Genomic DNA, 16,360 nt, shown 5'->3' on the forward strand with positions numbered 1-16,360 from the left:
AGATCTATGACTTCAAAGAATAGATCAACACGATAGTGATGTAAATTTGTAATTTGTGGGGCGTTGCGTCGTGGCCTCACACCAACTACAAATATTTCTTCCATATTCAAGATAAGAATATCATGCTTGCTACAAAATGTGGATACTTCAGTCAATAGAGCTTCCTATTCATCATCTCTCATCATCTGCAATCGTTGCTTAGACACTCTAACAAGCGTCATAGCATTTACAATATCTTGATTTTTCTTTTGCAATGCTATTGACAACTCATTTGTGATCCCCAAAATATTTTTCATCAAGTGTAAAGCAAAGGAAAATTCAAAAGATAGAATTAACCTTAAAATAGATCGAGCTTCAACTCTTTGCTCAGAGAGTAGGCTATCCTTTTCAATCGTCTCAAGTACATCAACTGTGGAAGAGAACATCAAAATCAAGTTGAGGATTGTCCTATAATGTGATCCCCAACGTGTATCACCAGCACGTTTAAGACTTGTCTCTTGGTTCAAACCTTGCCCACTTTCAAGTTCACCCAAGTTTAATGCTTCTGTGATTTTTGCAAGTTGTGCATTTCGTAAAAATTCTCGTCTTTTACAAGAAGCTCCAACAATAGTTACTATTTTACTAACCAAGCTAAAAAATTCAGCAATATCAGTATGCTTATTAGCAACAGCTACAAGAATCAACTGAAGTTGATGAGCAAAGCAATGGACATAAAATGCTGATTTATTCTCCTTCAGAATTAAAGTTTTAAGACCATTGAATTCACCTTGCATGTCACTGGCCCCATCATAACCTTGCCCACGTAGTCTTGATAAACTCAATGAATATTTACAGAATAAAAATTCAATAGCAGCTTTTAGAGACAAGGCAGAGGTATCGGCTACATGTACTATACCAAGAAATCGCTCTGTAACAATTCCCTTTTTGTCCACATAACGCAAAACAACAGCCATTTGTTCTTTTATTGAGATATCACAAGACTCATCAACTAAAATTGAAAAGAACTCACTGCCAAGATCTTCGATGATGGCATTGGTAGTTTTATATGCAATTGCATTCACAATGTCTTTTTGGATATCAGGATGGGTTAGCTTGCTGTTTTTTTGGAGTTTTCTGCAATACTTCATTAATAACATCATTATGATCTGCCAAAAATTGTACAAGCTCAAGGAAATTTCCTTTATCACTTGAATCATCAGATTCATCATGACCACGGAAAGCTAACCCCCGATGCAAAAGGAATCTTATGCAATCAACTATTGCATTTAATTGAGTCCGATATATAATTTTATCTTGATTTGACTGCTTAACAAAAACACTTTGAACGTGTTGATTTTGCTTCATTAGATTTTCACCATCCTTAAGAGCTTGGTTATGGGCACTATTAACACCTCCAACATGTTGGTCTAACTTTTCTTTCTTATTCCAACTATTGAATCCCTTTGTCACAAAACTATCACCTCCAGATTGCATACCAACATCTTGTCTAAATTGGTAACAATATAAACAATATGCAGCATCCTTTTCAATACTATATTCCAACCAACTTTCATACTCTTTAAACCATTAAGGATTAAATCGACGCATAAGTCCACCAATTTTTGTTTGAGGAAAATTGTGTTTATAAGGTTGACATGGTTTTTTTTGTAAATAATATCTTCTTATTTCATCTTGATCATTAAGATGATAAAATGAAATCTTTTTTCGTAGCCCAGGGTCTGAAGGAAGATCGTTCACATCAATACGACCATGCTTAGAAGATGAATCTTGAGTAGAAGATGAATCTTGCGGCCTACGGGGTTTCCTTATTATAAATCTATCCATAACACTAGCAAAAAACAAAAAATAAACTATTAGTTCATTTGACATTTTTTTCTAATACAATAAATATATTAATTATTTTTATTAAGTGATTTTTTTGCATTTTTTTAATTTATAAGTTTAGAATTCTTTAAATATTTTATATTTTTATTGTCTTTAGTGTTAGTGTTAGTGTATTGACCAAGTCATATTGCTAACAACCACTCACAACTCACATTCAACAAGATTAAAAGACTAGTCAAATAGTTGAAGTGATAAGTCATGACTCAAGTCACTCTTATATCAAATCAATCTAACACTCACAAGCTCACAGCAAGTCAGCAACTCTGCCTAAAAGTAAAGAAACTCACACTATAAATAATAAACTAATAAAATTGCAACTCTGCAACACGCCACCCAAAAGTAAAGAAACTCCCTATAAACTAATAAAATTATAAAAGTAATGAGTCCGTAGTCCTAAAAGTCTCTAACCCATTAACCCCTTTGTCAGACTTTTCACTTTAACAGTTCAAAAGTTCATAAATCAGAACACACTCAACACAATTCTAATGCCACAGCTCCCACATACACACGGTCCAAGATTCAAAGACTCAATAAAAAAAAAAAAAAAAATCAAAGGATAAATCTACACAACGGTGATTCATTCAGACACTCGCACAAATTTAGTGAAATAGCATATCAAAACACTATAAACACTCTCTTACAATGAAAGAAAGAGAGAAAGAGAGAGTTGAAAAAGCAGATCAAGCAGCGGCAGAAGGCAGACCAGGCGGCGGCGGCAGCAGATTTTGTGTGTGATGCAGAGACAGCTTTTTTCCTTTGAGTTTGGAGAGTAAAGAAGGATAATGAGAGATTTTGGAGGTTAGGCAGCTAGAAATTATTAGGTTTTATATTTTACCCTTTTTTTATTAATGATTTTTCAAATTTTGATTTATGGGATTTTTATTTATGAGATTAAAGACCTAAATTTTTTTTTGGACTTCTTTTTTTTCTCGGAGTTTAAGTTGGGCTTTAAAAAATAAGGGGGTCAGGATCATGGTGAGGGGGTGCAAACTTGTATTGCAGGGGGTTCAAAATTTTTTTTTTTAAATATTATATATATATATATATATATAAATTTCAGAAATGAACCCCCTGACTATAACGTACCGCCGCCCCTGAGATGTAGTTTGTAACTAACCCCAAAATATACTTGATAGACCAAATCATTATATGTACCAGCGCTGTCCCCATTAGGCTTTGCAAAGGGAATGAACTCGTACCTAACAGCATATGGCAGTGTTTCCATTACAGCTTTGAAGATGTCTATGCTATAACCTGTGACATGTGCTGTGTTAGTGCTAGGATCATATGTCACCTTAACAAATTCAGTACAAGCATCCTTCACAGGAACTCCTATTCTCAACTTCTTCCCATTTGGTGGAATTTCCCAACCTTTTGGGATACACCTTGAATCACCCGGCCATATAATGGGTCCTACATTTTTCTTGGAAGTAGAATACATGCTTTTGTTGATAGAATTCAATTTCCTTATGAGTCTATTTTTTGGAGTCCAAAATGCAATCACTGTTTCTCCATTACCATTCACATTAATTGTTGAAGTGGGCCTGTGTGTGTGGCTTGAATTGCCACAAGCCCAAGTCAATTACAAGTAAACCAAATATAACTTGTAATAGGAATCTCATTAGTGGACTTAACATATGTATCTATATATATGTAATTAGGTGCAGCGAAGTTGATTGAAAAAAATAAGAGTAATTCCTAAAAACCCTTCAGCAGCCGCATTAGAAGAATAATAGTGTTTTTCTTGTCTTGTGGGTGAGAGAGAGTTAGGCTGTATTGGGATTTGGGTTTCTAGAGAGTGTTATTATGCACTATTGTATCTCCCTATCTTTTATGGTGAAATTTCTTCGTCGTTGCTGTGGAGGTAGGCAGTTTGCCGAACCACGTAAATTCTTGTGTTCTTTGTGTATGCTTGTTATTTAATTTCCACTTATTTACTGTTATTGATTTGAGTCTTGAGGTGCTATCTGCACAACAAGTGATATCAGAGCCAGGTTAGGATTCAATCCTTTGAATACAATAAAGATATCAAGCACAAAGTTTGATGTAAAGAAGTTTTGTGGTAAGGGAAATTTTTCACTTTTGGCAGAGGTGGATGAAGGATCTCCTAATTCAGCAAGGAGTTCATAAGGCCTTGCTTTGGAAGGAGAAGAAACTGGAAACGATGAAGGATGTAGAATGGGTAGAGATGGATGAGAAAGCAGCTAGCGCTATTCATCTCAACCAAGGTGACGAGGTCATTCACAACATCCTAGAAGCAAAGACCACAAAGGAGGTTTGGGAAAAACTAGAAGGTCTTTATATGAGAAATCTAATGAAAAAGTTGTAGGTGAGGAAGCATTTGTATAGTTTGCATATGAAGGAGGGTTGTGATCTGTTGGAGCATCTCAACACATAATATGTTGAACACCCAATTGTCAAGTTTTGGGGTGAATTATGAGGACGAAGATAAAGTGTTACTCTTATTAGCATCGCTCCCTACTTCTTTTGATCATCTAGTGACTACGTTGATGTACGGGAAAGAGACTATAGTGCTCGAGGAGGTGACTAGTGCTCTCTTGTCACATATAAAGATGAAGCAAGATGTTGATGGTTCTCAGGCTGGTGGACTTATTGTAAAGTCTGAGTTAAGCAATAGGGGTAGAAGCTGGTCAAGAGGACGAAACTCCAACAGGAATAGATCACAGTCTAAATCACGTGCAAAGAAAGATGTAGAGTGCTTTTATTGTCACAAGAAAGGGCACTACAAAAATCTGTGTAAAGAGTTGAAGAGCATTTAGAGGAGAAGAAGAATGGAAAGAAGCCCCTAGAATCAGCTAGTGTTGTTGAAAAAACATTAGATGACAGTGAAGTTGGTGCAGATTTACTTTTAGTTTCATCAGGTAACAATGTTCTATTGGAATCTTGGGTTTTAGATTCAATATGCTCATATCATATGACTCCAAAGAAAGATTGGCTTGACATGTATAAGCCTTACAACGGTGGTATGGTCCAAATGGGTAATGATGCTACATGCCCGGTTATTGGAATTAGTATTGTGAAGATCAAGATGTTTGATAGAGTTGTGAGAGTTCTTAGTAATGTCAGACATGTTCCAGATCTTAGAAAGAATTTAATTTCTTTATGAATATTGGATGATTTGGGCTATCCATACTCATCAAATGGTGGAATCATGAAAATTACCAAAGGTGCTTTGATGGTGAAGAAGGGACAAAAAATAAGCACGCTTTACAGATTGATTGGGAACACAGTTGTAGGAAGAGTTGCAATCACCACTCCGATGGAGTCAAGCACTAACGACACAAAATTATGGCATATGCGACTTGGCCATATTGGTGAACGTGGTTTGTTAGAGTTGCACAAAAGAAATTTATTGAAGGGGGTGAATACATGCAAGCTAGACTTCTGCAAGTATTGTGTGTATGGAAAGCAGCATAGAGTCAGTTTCAAGACAAGCTTTCATATAAGTAAGGGTGTTCTTAACTACATTCATTCAGATGTTTGGGGTCCAGTATCAGTTTCTTCTCATAGTAGTGCTCAATATTTCGTCATTTTCATTGATGATTACTCTAGAAAGGTATGTATTTATTTTATGAAGCATAAGTCTGATGTGTTTGGCATATTTAAAAAGTGGAAAGCACAGGTTGAGAATCAGATTGGCAGGAAAATAAAATACCTTAGAACAGATAATGGACTAGAGTAAGAGATAAAGAATTCATAAGATTTTGTGAATTAGAAAATATTACTCGTCACTTCATAGTTAAAGGAACTCTATAGCAGAACGTGGTTGCAGAGAGAATGAACAGAACCTTAGCAGAAAGTGCCAGATGCATGAGATTGAATGCAAGGTTGCCTAAGGTGTTCCGGGCAGAGACAGTTAACACAGCAAGTTTCATTATTAATAGATCTTCATCATCAGCCATTGATTTCAAGATTCTAGAAGAGGTTTGGTCAGGTTGATCAGTTGATTATTTGAGTTTAAAAATCTTTGGTTGTCCAGCTTATGTGCATGTGTAGAGCGTTCTAAATTGGATTTAAAGTCAAGAAAATGCGTATTTCTTGGTTTTGAAAACGGTGACTAGCAGAGATGTCATATTTGATGAAGCCTTTATGTTGAAACAGAATGAAGCATAGACATGTGATGATAGTCTATAGGAGAAATTAACTGTTGAGGTGGAGTTTGACGAGGATAGTTCACCCAGTGATAAGGGTGATGCTGTGATTGATCCACAACAACAACAAGAAGAGCCTTATTCAATTGCTAAAGGTAGAGAGAAGTAGGTTCACAAAGCACCACAAAGATATGGCTTTGAAGACATGGTTAGTTTTGCTCTTATAACTAGCGGTGGAGATCCATTCACTTTCAAGGAGGCTACAAATAGGAAAGACAATGATAAATGGCTTGTTGTAATGTTAGAAGAGATGGAGTCACTACAGAAGAATAAGACTTGGGAATTAGTGAAATTGCCCAAGGGAAAGAAGACTATTGGTTGTAAGTGGATATTCCGCAAGAAAGAAGCATTGCCAGAAAAGGAAGGCGAAAAATTCAAGGCACAATTAGTGGCTAAGGGTTACTCACAGAGAGATGTAATTGATTATAATGAGATTTTTTCACTATTTGTAAAGCACACCTCAATTCGAGTAATCCTATGATTTGTGACAATGCATGACATGGAGTTAGAGCAGCTAGATGTGAAGACCGCATTCCTTCATGGAGATTTAGAAGAAGAGATATAAATGCAACAGTTCGAAGGCTTCAAAGAACCTGGCAAGGAAGATTATATTTGTCTGTTGAAGAGATCATTATATGGCTTGAAGCAGTCTCCTAGACAATGGTACAAATGGTTTGATTCATTCATGGTCACATATGGGTACATGAGCTATGAGTATGACTACTATGTTTATTTTAGAGTACTTGCTGATGACTCTTATATATTTCTTGCTCTATATGTTGATGACATGTTAGTAGCTGCAAAGAGTAAGCAAGAAATTGTGAAGTTGAAGTCTATGTTGAGTGGTGAATTTGACATGAAAGATCTTGGAGCCGCCAAGAAGATCCTTGAGATAGAAATTCACCGAGATAGAGGGGCTAGTAAATTATGGTTATCTCAGAAAGGATATCTTAAGAAGGTGTTAGAAAGGTTTAGTATGCTTGATGCAAACCTATTGGTACATCGCTTTTTGCCCATTTTAAGTTGTACTCACAGTTGTGTCCAAATTCAGATGATGAGTCAGAGTATATGTCTAAAGTGCCATATGTGAATGCAGTTGGGTGTCTCATGTATTTGATGGCGTGCACTAGGCCTAATATTTCTCATGCAATCAGTGTGGGTAATAGGTATATGTCATATCCAGGCAAAGAGCATTGGAATGCAGTAAAGTGGATCTTTAGATATCTTATAGGCACTCGTGATTTCGGTATCCTATTTGATCAGAGAGCTAGTACAGAAGTTGTGGGTTATGTGGATTCCGACTATGCAGGGGACCTTGATTCTAGAAAGTCTATGACAGGCTATGTCTTTAGGTTTGCTAGTGGCCCAATTTGCTGGAAGTCTACACTACAAGATGTAGTTGCTTTATCTACTACAAAAGCAGAATATATGGCGATGACAGAGGCAGGAAAAGAAGTCGTTTGGCTTAGTGGACTGGTTAATAAGCTTGGTTTCAAGCAAGATAGCATGGTGCTATATTGTGATAGTCAAAGTGCAATTCATTTGACGAAGAATCAGGTATACCATGCAAGAACAAAGCATGTTTCTATACAGTATCACAAGATCAGAGAATGGGTTTCATCTGGTGATATTTCTTTGTCGAAGATTCTCACTAGTGAGAATGCCTCTGATATGTTAACAAAGCCAGTTACAACAGACAAGTTCAAGCACTGCTTGGACTTGATTGGTGTTTGCAGCTTGTGAGCCCTTAAGGGTTAAGGTGGAGGCAATGGAAGAGTTTGCTAGTGTAGCTTGATCAATTCAAGCCAAGGTGGAGATTTGTTGAAGTGGACGTGTGTGTGTGGCTTGAATTGCCACAAGCCCAAGTCAATTACGAGTAAACCAAATACAACTTGTAATAGGAATCTCATTAGCCAGCTTAACATATGTATCCATATGTGTGTGTGTGTGTGTGTGTGTGTGTGTGTGTGTGTGTGTGTGTGTGTGTGTGTGTGTGTGTGATTAGGTGCGGCAAAGTTGATTGAAAAAAATAAGAGTAATTCCTAGAAACCTAGCAGCAGCTGCATAAGAAGAAGAATAGTGTTTTCTTGTCTTGTGGGTGGGAGAGAGTTAGGGTATACTGGGATTTGGGTTTCTAGAGAGTGTTATTGTGCACTATTGTATCTCCCTATTTTTTATAGTGAAATTTTTCCATTGTCGCCATGGAGGTAGGCAGTTTGCCGAACCACGTAAATTCTTGTGTTATTTGTGTGTGCTTGTTATTTAATTTTTGCTTATTTTCTGTTATTGATTTGAGTCCTGGGGTGCTATTTGCACAACATTAAATTTGATGATTGTTGTTGCCCATTATGGAGACTAAATTCTCCAGCGAGGCCATTAAATCTTGTGCTCAATAATGCTTTGCTAAGTTTGGGACCATTTAGAGAGATTGCAAGATCAGTTAAGTTACTTGAAGTAGTTGTCTTTTCAAAGCCCAAATTTGTAGTCCAAGCCTTCTCAATTGCCCTTGTTAATGCTGAAGTAGCATCATATGCCCATAGACCTATAACATCTCATTCAACATTCAAAATGGTTGGGTTGTCTTGATGGAATTGCCTTTTCCATCGAATTGTAAAAATTTTAAGCTCAGATGTTTCTAAAATATTAGTCTTTACACCTAATACCCCTTGCATTGAGTCACGGAGTACTAAAGGTTCTATCAGGTGAATGGAATTGGTGATAATACTAGTCATGATCCAAACATAGCCTTCACTCATCATTCCTATCTCTTTTGCCTTGGTGAAAAGCTGAGAACCAAGATTGGGTGGCGTGTGCACTATGAAGACTCTAGTTTGTATTGTTGTCAACTTACAAAGTTCTTGTTCAATTTGTTCATTTGTGGCCATTGGAGAAATGACACTTCAATAGGAGATAGGAGCATCAACATCTTGCAAGGCATCAATCAAGAAAGGTATTATACTTTGCCCATAGTCATTATCTATATAGATTGGCACAACTTCTCTCCAGCCAAAGGCTTGGATAACTGCACATATAGCTTTCAGTTGAGATGAGTCATTTTGAGCGACTCTGAAAAAATATGGACTGCGAAGGGAAGTAAGAGAAGGACTTGTTGCTGAGAATGATATAATGGGCACTTGGGCTTTCGTCCCAAGATCGATGACGAAGTTGGCTTCCATAGAATTTTGTGGCCCAATAATGGCTTGCACTTCCACATTTTTAATCAGGTCTAGAGCTGTCACTCAAAAACAAAGAGAAATCCAATCAGATAAAATTTGGAAAAATTTGAAGATAAAATTTGGTAACTATCCATATACTTAACTAGCTTATAACATCGTGCATGTGCATGGTGCATTTTAAAATATTCAATTAGATGTATTTTATAATTTTTACATAAGCTAAATATAGTAATTATTAAATTTTGCTAACTCCTAATTCCTAAAAAAGCCTTAAAAAATATTCTTTAGTAGAAAGTACAAATTGTTCATGCTTAAAATATATTATTTTACTTCTTAACTTAATTTTTGCTATTGTTATGCAATAAATTTATTTCATGTGTGCATTCTTTAAATAAGAAAGGAAAAATTAACTTCTAGAACATAATATAATTTTTAATTGAAATTTATATTTGAACTAATAATAAGTTTTTGTAAAAAAATTTAGGTTTTAAATAAATTGGAAGTAATTTCAAATGGAATCTAAATAGAATGAGTTATAAGTAGTTTTAGATTAAGTAATTTTAGATGGACTTAAAATAGTTTTATATAGGTTAGAAGTATCATACATACAAAATTGTATAAATGAGATGAAATGACACTTAGCACAAATTGAAACCCATTTAAAAATAGGGACATTTGGCCTCAAATTACTTGCCTAATGTACCATCGATATCTTAGATTTGATATCACGTACCTCTAGCTTTAGCTATATGGTAGTAGTTTATTTGTATTAGTAAGTCCAATGAACCAAGTCATGCTTGCAAAGCAATTTTGGAGAATAAGCATTACCCTCAATCCCTTCTTGCCAAAACTTTCAAAGCCAAATATTTTCCTAGGTGCTCTATACATGATTGTTCATCTAAACCTCACCACTCTTGGTTTTGGAGGAATATCATCAAACAGGATAACCTAAAACTTAGGGAAGGCAGATGGTGGATTGGAAAAGGGTCGGATATTCCTCTTAACCACCCTGATTGGTTTCCATGTCATTCACAGAACCTGCAAAACCCAAGCCTAACCATAGCTCTGGCGCTTGGAAATCTGACTTGGTTAGAGCTATTTATCCTTTCCCTCAATGCTCTGAAATTATGAGAATTCCCATCTCTAAGACAGGTGCAGTTGCGGATAGACTTCTGTGGAAACATTCTAGCTCAAGGGATTTTAAAGTCAAGAATGCCTACAATTTGCTGCTTAAGGAGTCTGCTCACCCTCCCCCCAATTTATCACAGGCCAAACCAATTCCCTTCTAAGGTGTGGAATCTCATATGGAAGGTGAAAGTCCCCCAAAAAATTGGCAATGTTGTGTGGAAACTTATGCATGACAGCCTCCCTACCTTCCTTACCTTAAGAAATAGAGGAATCCCAACTACCAGCACTTGTCCTATGTGTAACGCAGAGGATGAATCTGCTTCCCATTTGTTCCTCTATTGCGCCTTTGCTAGAGCCTGCTGGCATGGTTCTCCTTTAGCTGTCCACACATCTGAGTTAAGCAGTACATCGGTGCAAGTCTGGGTTGGTAACATCTTGATAAGATATAAGCAGATGAATCAAGATATGATGGACTGTCTTCAATCCATCTTCACCTACCTTTGGACTATGTGGAATCACAGAAACCTTGAGGTTCATGAAGGCAAGACACCCAATCCTAAGGAAATAATACTAACTGCTCGAACTCTATCTTGCAGGTACAAAGAAGCTTTCAACATGACAAGAATCAACATTAGGCAGCTTGTGAATTATTGTTCAGAAAATCAAAGAATTGGAGGGCCTTGGGAATGAATCATCAAAATTTCTGGAGCTAGGAAAAAAAAAAAGCAAAAAGGAGTGCCTATGCTCAGTGGCGGAGCCATAATTTTAGTTAAGGGGGGGCAAAATTAAATTGAAATTATTAATAAATATTTAAAACAAAATAAATAGACAATTGTAAACTAATGTAATTTTCATGATTTTTCTTTTTTGAAAAAGAGATCCCCCTTCTCTTTCCAATGTCACTAAACCGGTTTGGTATTCTTAAATGCATTCCTTCTTTTCATTGAAAGATGATCCTGAAGAGAGACGTGTGAGGGATAATAAACTAGTTTGCTTACACAATTTAATATATTGTGAAAATTATTGTGTTTCTTATCATGTAAATAAATTAAATAAAAAATAGAAGGCAAAAGTATTATGAGTTTGTGAAAGTATATTAGTGAGAAAGTGAAAATATAGGATAAGCCAAAGCTAAAAGTTCTTTTGACTTGTTGACTTTGGTGTATCCAGATCAAAAAAAAAATAAAAATAAAAAGACTTTGACATGTTAGGAAACTCCTTGCTCACTTTGTTACGATGTCATGTTCTTTTGGTTTTTTGGGTAAGACTGTTAGTTTTTGGTTTTACTGAGTGATTTTGTTTCTTTTCCCATCTTAATGAATCAGAGGGGCAAACTTTTCTCACATGCCTATAGCTAAAAAAGTTTTAGAAGAGTCAGGGGGGCAGTTGCCCCCCCTCGACCCCCCCTGGCTCCGCCCCTGCCTATGCTTATGAAACCACTAACCTTCAAGGAATGACCATGTTCACAGGGTGTACTAGTAGTGCAGTAGCAACAGGTTTTGATGCAGCTCAGAAAGCTCTTATGGAGGCAGCTATTCGAGCTAGAAGCCTTGGGTTTAATAAGATTTTTATTTTGAGTAGCAGTAGAAGAATAGTCCAAGTCTACAATATGGAATGTGTACCTAGTTGGCAAGAAAAGATTATGGTTGCTGATGTCCTAGCTCTACAGCAGCACGGTCTTGTTTTTAAAGTTCTTTTTGTTTCCAGGACTATTCTTAGCAATGCTTACTCTTTAGTTGACTTGGCAACTAGAGAGCCTATCCACCACAGCTGGGTGCACCCAGCAATTTTGTAAATTCTATGTTCTAATGATTCCTTTGATTGGTATAAAAATGTTGGGTTAAAATGAATTGACCCCTTATAAATTAATTAATTATCTAAGTTAATTAATTAGTCAAATTACATACAATAGCATGGTAGCACAAACAAATCACCAAATAACTAAATACAGCAGAAATTAAATTTGACATAAGTGATTTGTTTACGAATGGGAAAAACCACTGAAGCAAAACCCCACCGGGTGAATTTAAGGTCACCACTCCCGAGAATCCACTATTATCAATTATAAGTAGTTACAAGAATAAGAAATCTTACCAAACCCTATGGTCTCTCCGTTCAATGCACGAATCCCAGTACGTGACTAACTCACCAACTTGAAGAAGATTGTTGGCTGCAAAGTTCTTGAGTTCATCAACAATGAAGATCAGAAAGCTCCTTGATCACAAAACCCTTGGCGTAAAGACGCAGTAACTTCTACAGAGAGAATGATAAACTAGGTCACTTTTTGCATTCGGTCACACAATGCATATGTTAGTGCATACCCCTTGCGACGACCTTTAAAATAAGTCTTATATATGTTTAGGGTTGTGAGAAAAGAAATCCTACACAATTACATAAGCATATGCGTGTAATCAGATCTGAAAAATCTAATTTCGTAATTCTCAACAGATACAGCTTGTGTCAAGCTTCTGTCGAGATTTAATGAACAACACTTCATTCACTTGTTTCTTGGTCAGACTTGCATGGCTTCAATACTTAACTTAAACACTTGTTTCTTGAAGTACTAAACCCATCCTAGTTCTACCAAATTACAAGTAAAGTACGTTTTGTAAAAAAATTAGCTAATTACATAAATATGTCCCTAACAAAAAAATAAAATAAAAAGTATTTCGTTTTATTTTGTCTTTTTTTTGTTGTTGAAAATTTGTGTTTTATTTTGTTTTATTTTCTTTTTTGTTTGTTTCTGGACTATCATAGCTTGGCTTTTGTTGTTGTATTATTTGGTTTTCTTTTATTATGTCTACTTTATGACTTTGATCTTTGTGTTATGTTTTAGAGTCAGTTTTATAAACTACGGTTTTGATCATTATATTTTAATTCCTAATGGGGATGTTGGGGAAAAAAAAAGAGTTCAATTTTTCCTTCTAGATTATATCTTGGTTATATTCTTAGTTAAAAGTTTAAATTTTCCCTATATTATCAGTTATGTTAATTATAATTATGATTTATGTTTTTAATTATAGTTTTAGAAAGATTTCATTCTTGAATTATCTATCTCAATTCAAATTCAAAATAATATTCTTTCTATCAAATGATAAAGGCATTGTTTTTTAATTTTTTTTTTTTTAAAAAAGATTTGTCTAGATGTCTAAATAAAAATTTTAAAATTAAAATTTCAATATGCTATAGAATTCTTATATTTAAAAAAGAAATAATTCTTATTGAAAGTAGTGTCACATTTAATATAAAACTAAAAAAATTCTCGATTTTTGCAATAAGTAATAAATACTTGCACCAAAATTAATAAATTAATTTAATATAATTAGATTTTCTCTCAACTTCAGAGAAATTCTAGGGAAACAACATTAACTTTTATAATAATTTCACTAGAAGTCCTATGCGGAAATTATTATTGATAAGGAAAAGGTTCTATCAATGGTGGGTCCAAACATTGGTCGCTCCAAGAATTTTTTTTAGGCGCATCATTAAGAAATTTAAATTTTTTAAAAAAATTAATAAAAAAAACTTCAATATATCAAGTTATCAAAAAAAAAAAAAAAAAAAAAGCAGCAAATACATGAAGTCATACAATTTCCTTCTACCAACTTCAAATTTTGAAATCGTTACATAATAGTTCATTATCAGTTTGCATTATCTTTTGTCAATGTGGGTGGGTGTGATGTGACCATTTTATTTTGTTAAGTTTGTCTAACATTTTTATTTTTATACATTTGTTATTGTCTATTTGCTATTGTTTTTATAAAGCTATTTTAAAGAAAATGACAAAACTCAACACACTTGCATTGTATTAATTATTGACCCACACGACTACACTCATCAATACATAGATAATACACTAAGTGTTTATTTAACCAATCAAATGTTTCAATAATGACTAACTTTACTATTCTTTTTCTTGAACATGATAACAATGGACACACATGTAACAAACCCTCTGTTGAGGTCCAAAGTATTACAAGTATTAAAATCCAAAACTAATGAGCCCTCAAAGATGAGGAATGCCCAATCCGTGAGCCAAGGCCCATTTAAAATGGATAAAAGGAAGCCCAAGATCATGAATGGGCAAGCTTTGGGCCTTTAAAAGGAAGAAAAAGGAGAGGAAGCTTGCCCCAACCCCTGTGAGAAGAGATCCTAAGGAGCCTAGAAAGAGACTGGATCACGATACCTTAGCGCTACTAAAACTAGGGAGTGGATCCTCGGGAAGTGCAGGAAAGAATCAACTGAGAGGTGGACAGCTCAGGAAAGCATGCTCATGGACATAAGGAACGAAGAAAGACATGTCCCATCAGCCGCCTACAACTGAAAAGAAAAGGCTTTGGAAATAGATGATCACTTAGAAACCAGCACCTGATGAAAGGAAGCTTGGTACCTCAGGAAGAGCAGCAAGGTGAACCATGAAGGAAGGTGGATGGGATCTTTTAGCATGACAGGGGGAAATCTGCCTATTTAGAGAAAAATGATAAAGGGTGAGGCAGCCAAAAGGGGGTTCTAAAAAAGTCTCTCCAGAAGCCTTTGAAAAAGAGATTAAAAGTTAGCCCTCAGGACCCCCTAAAAGAGGAAGGTCATCTGGGGACATTTTGGAGGGAAACCTCAGAAGGAGAATATAGTGAGAAAATAAGGAATGACCAATCAACAATGTTGCTAACATAACATGGCTCTAGTACCCAGTGCAGCAAATAAAGGGAATTAATGGCACACTAAAAAACCTAGGAATGAACTATAAAAGAGAGATCAAGACATTAACAAAATTCATTCAACAACAATTAATCAAAGCAAAAAGGACCATCATAGAGAGTCACTAAACCTTAGAAAATAGAGAAAATAGGGAAACATTATGAGGGATCCTGAGATAAGTGCTAAAGGATACACTTGGATTCAAGGGGATTTAAACCTCACAAGTCTTGGAAGCCTACAAAGAACTATTTAAGTCTGTGACTTTTGAATTATTTGAACCTTATGACAAATCCCAGGAAGAAATGGGCCCCAATGTACTAAAAACTTAAAATAATGACATATCAGTTTATTTTCTGAGGATCCCTGATGTCCTCACTTTCTTTGTCTTTATTTCTTTACTGTTCCTCAGTCATTTACTTTACAATATGTATATATTTGCATGTAAGAAAATGTATGTGTTGTAGGGTCCACGTTTTGTGTACCACTTAGTTCGTAATCAACCCAATATAGCTGCGATGAACCAAGCCCAGTCCACCAAACAGCAAGTATAAAACTTTTTGGAGGCCCAGGATCCTTGTTTCCACTTGGGATTGGGTATTGTAAAAAATAAGAATCCAAATTTTAAGGCAACTCCGCTGGGGACTGGGCAAAGAAGAGGAAAGAAGCAGTCCCTTCACAAAGCATGGCTCCAAGGCTAAGGAACAACAAGCGTATTAACCTGCCACCCGCAGCATCAACACCCGTGGGAGAAAATGAAGTGGCTTCGAGGCAAAGGAACAAGGTACCCTTGGCAAAACACGAAGTTGCCTCAAAGCCACGGTGTAAGATGCGAGAACCAGACCTTATGGTCCGAATGGCAGAGATGATGAAGGACCTCCAGCATGAGATCCGTCTCCTCAAAGAAGGAAGAACCTAGGAGATTAGAGACAATGCCCCTCCCTTGGTTGACTAAGAAAAGGCCCTGCCAAAGGGAGGGTCAGCGTTAGGAGGGAGAGCTAACCCCCAATATCTCACCCTAACAGATGAGAATGCTTTTTTTGAACAAGAAGGGGAGAAGCTCTCAGGGATCCCCAAGAAATTCTCTTCGGATTCCCCTTTCCCAATAGAGCTCCTCGGCAAGCCTTATCCCAAAGGATATGAACCCCCAAAATTCCATCCATTTGATGAAAGGAATGGGAGTGATGTAGAGCACGTGAGTAAATTTATTCACATTATAGGTCCTTATGCCAAAGGAATTTGCTAAGTCCCTAGTAGACAAAGCATATACATGGTACACCACTTTAAGGCCCGAGTCCATCAAGACTT

At 36.0% G+C, this 16,360-nt stretch overlaps 1 pseudogene; it reads right to left on the reverse strand.

Annotated features, from left to right (window-relative positions):
* LOC142618304 (glutamate receptor 2.7-like) overlaps positions 1–16,360 on the reverse strand; it is a 33,335-nt pseudogene that overhangs the window by 3,540 nt on the left and 13,435 nt on the right.

This window comes from Castanea sativa, chromosome 12, assembly GCF_040712315.1.
Source record: "Castanea sativa cultivar Marrone di Chiusa Pesio chromosome 12, ASM4071231v1".
NCBI classification, from domain to species: Eukaryota; Viridiplantae; Streptophyta; class Magnoliopsida; order Fagales; family Fagaceae; genus Castanea; species Castanea sativa.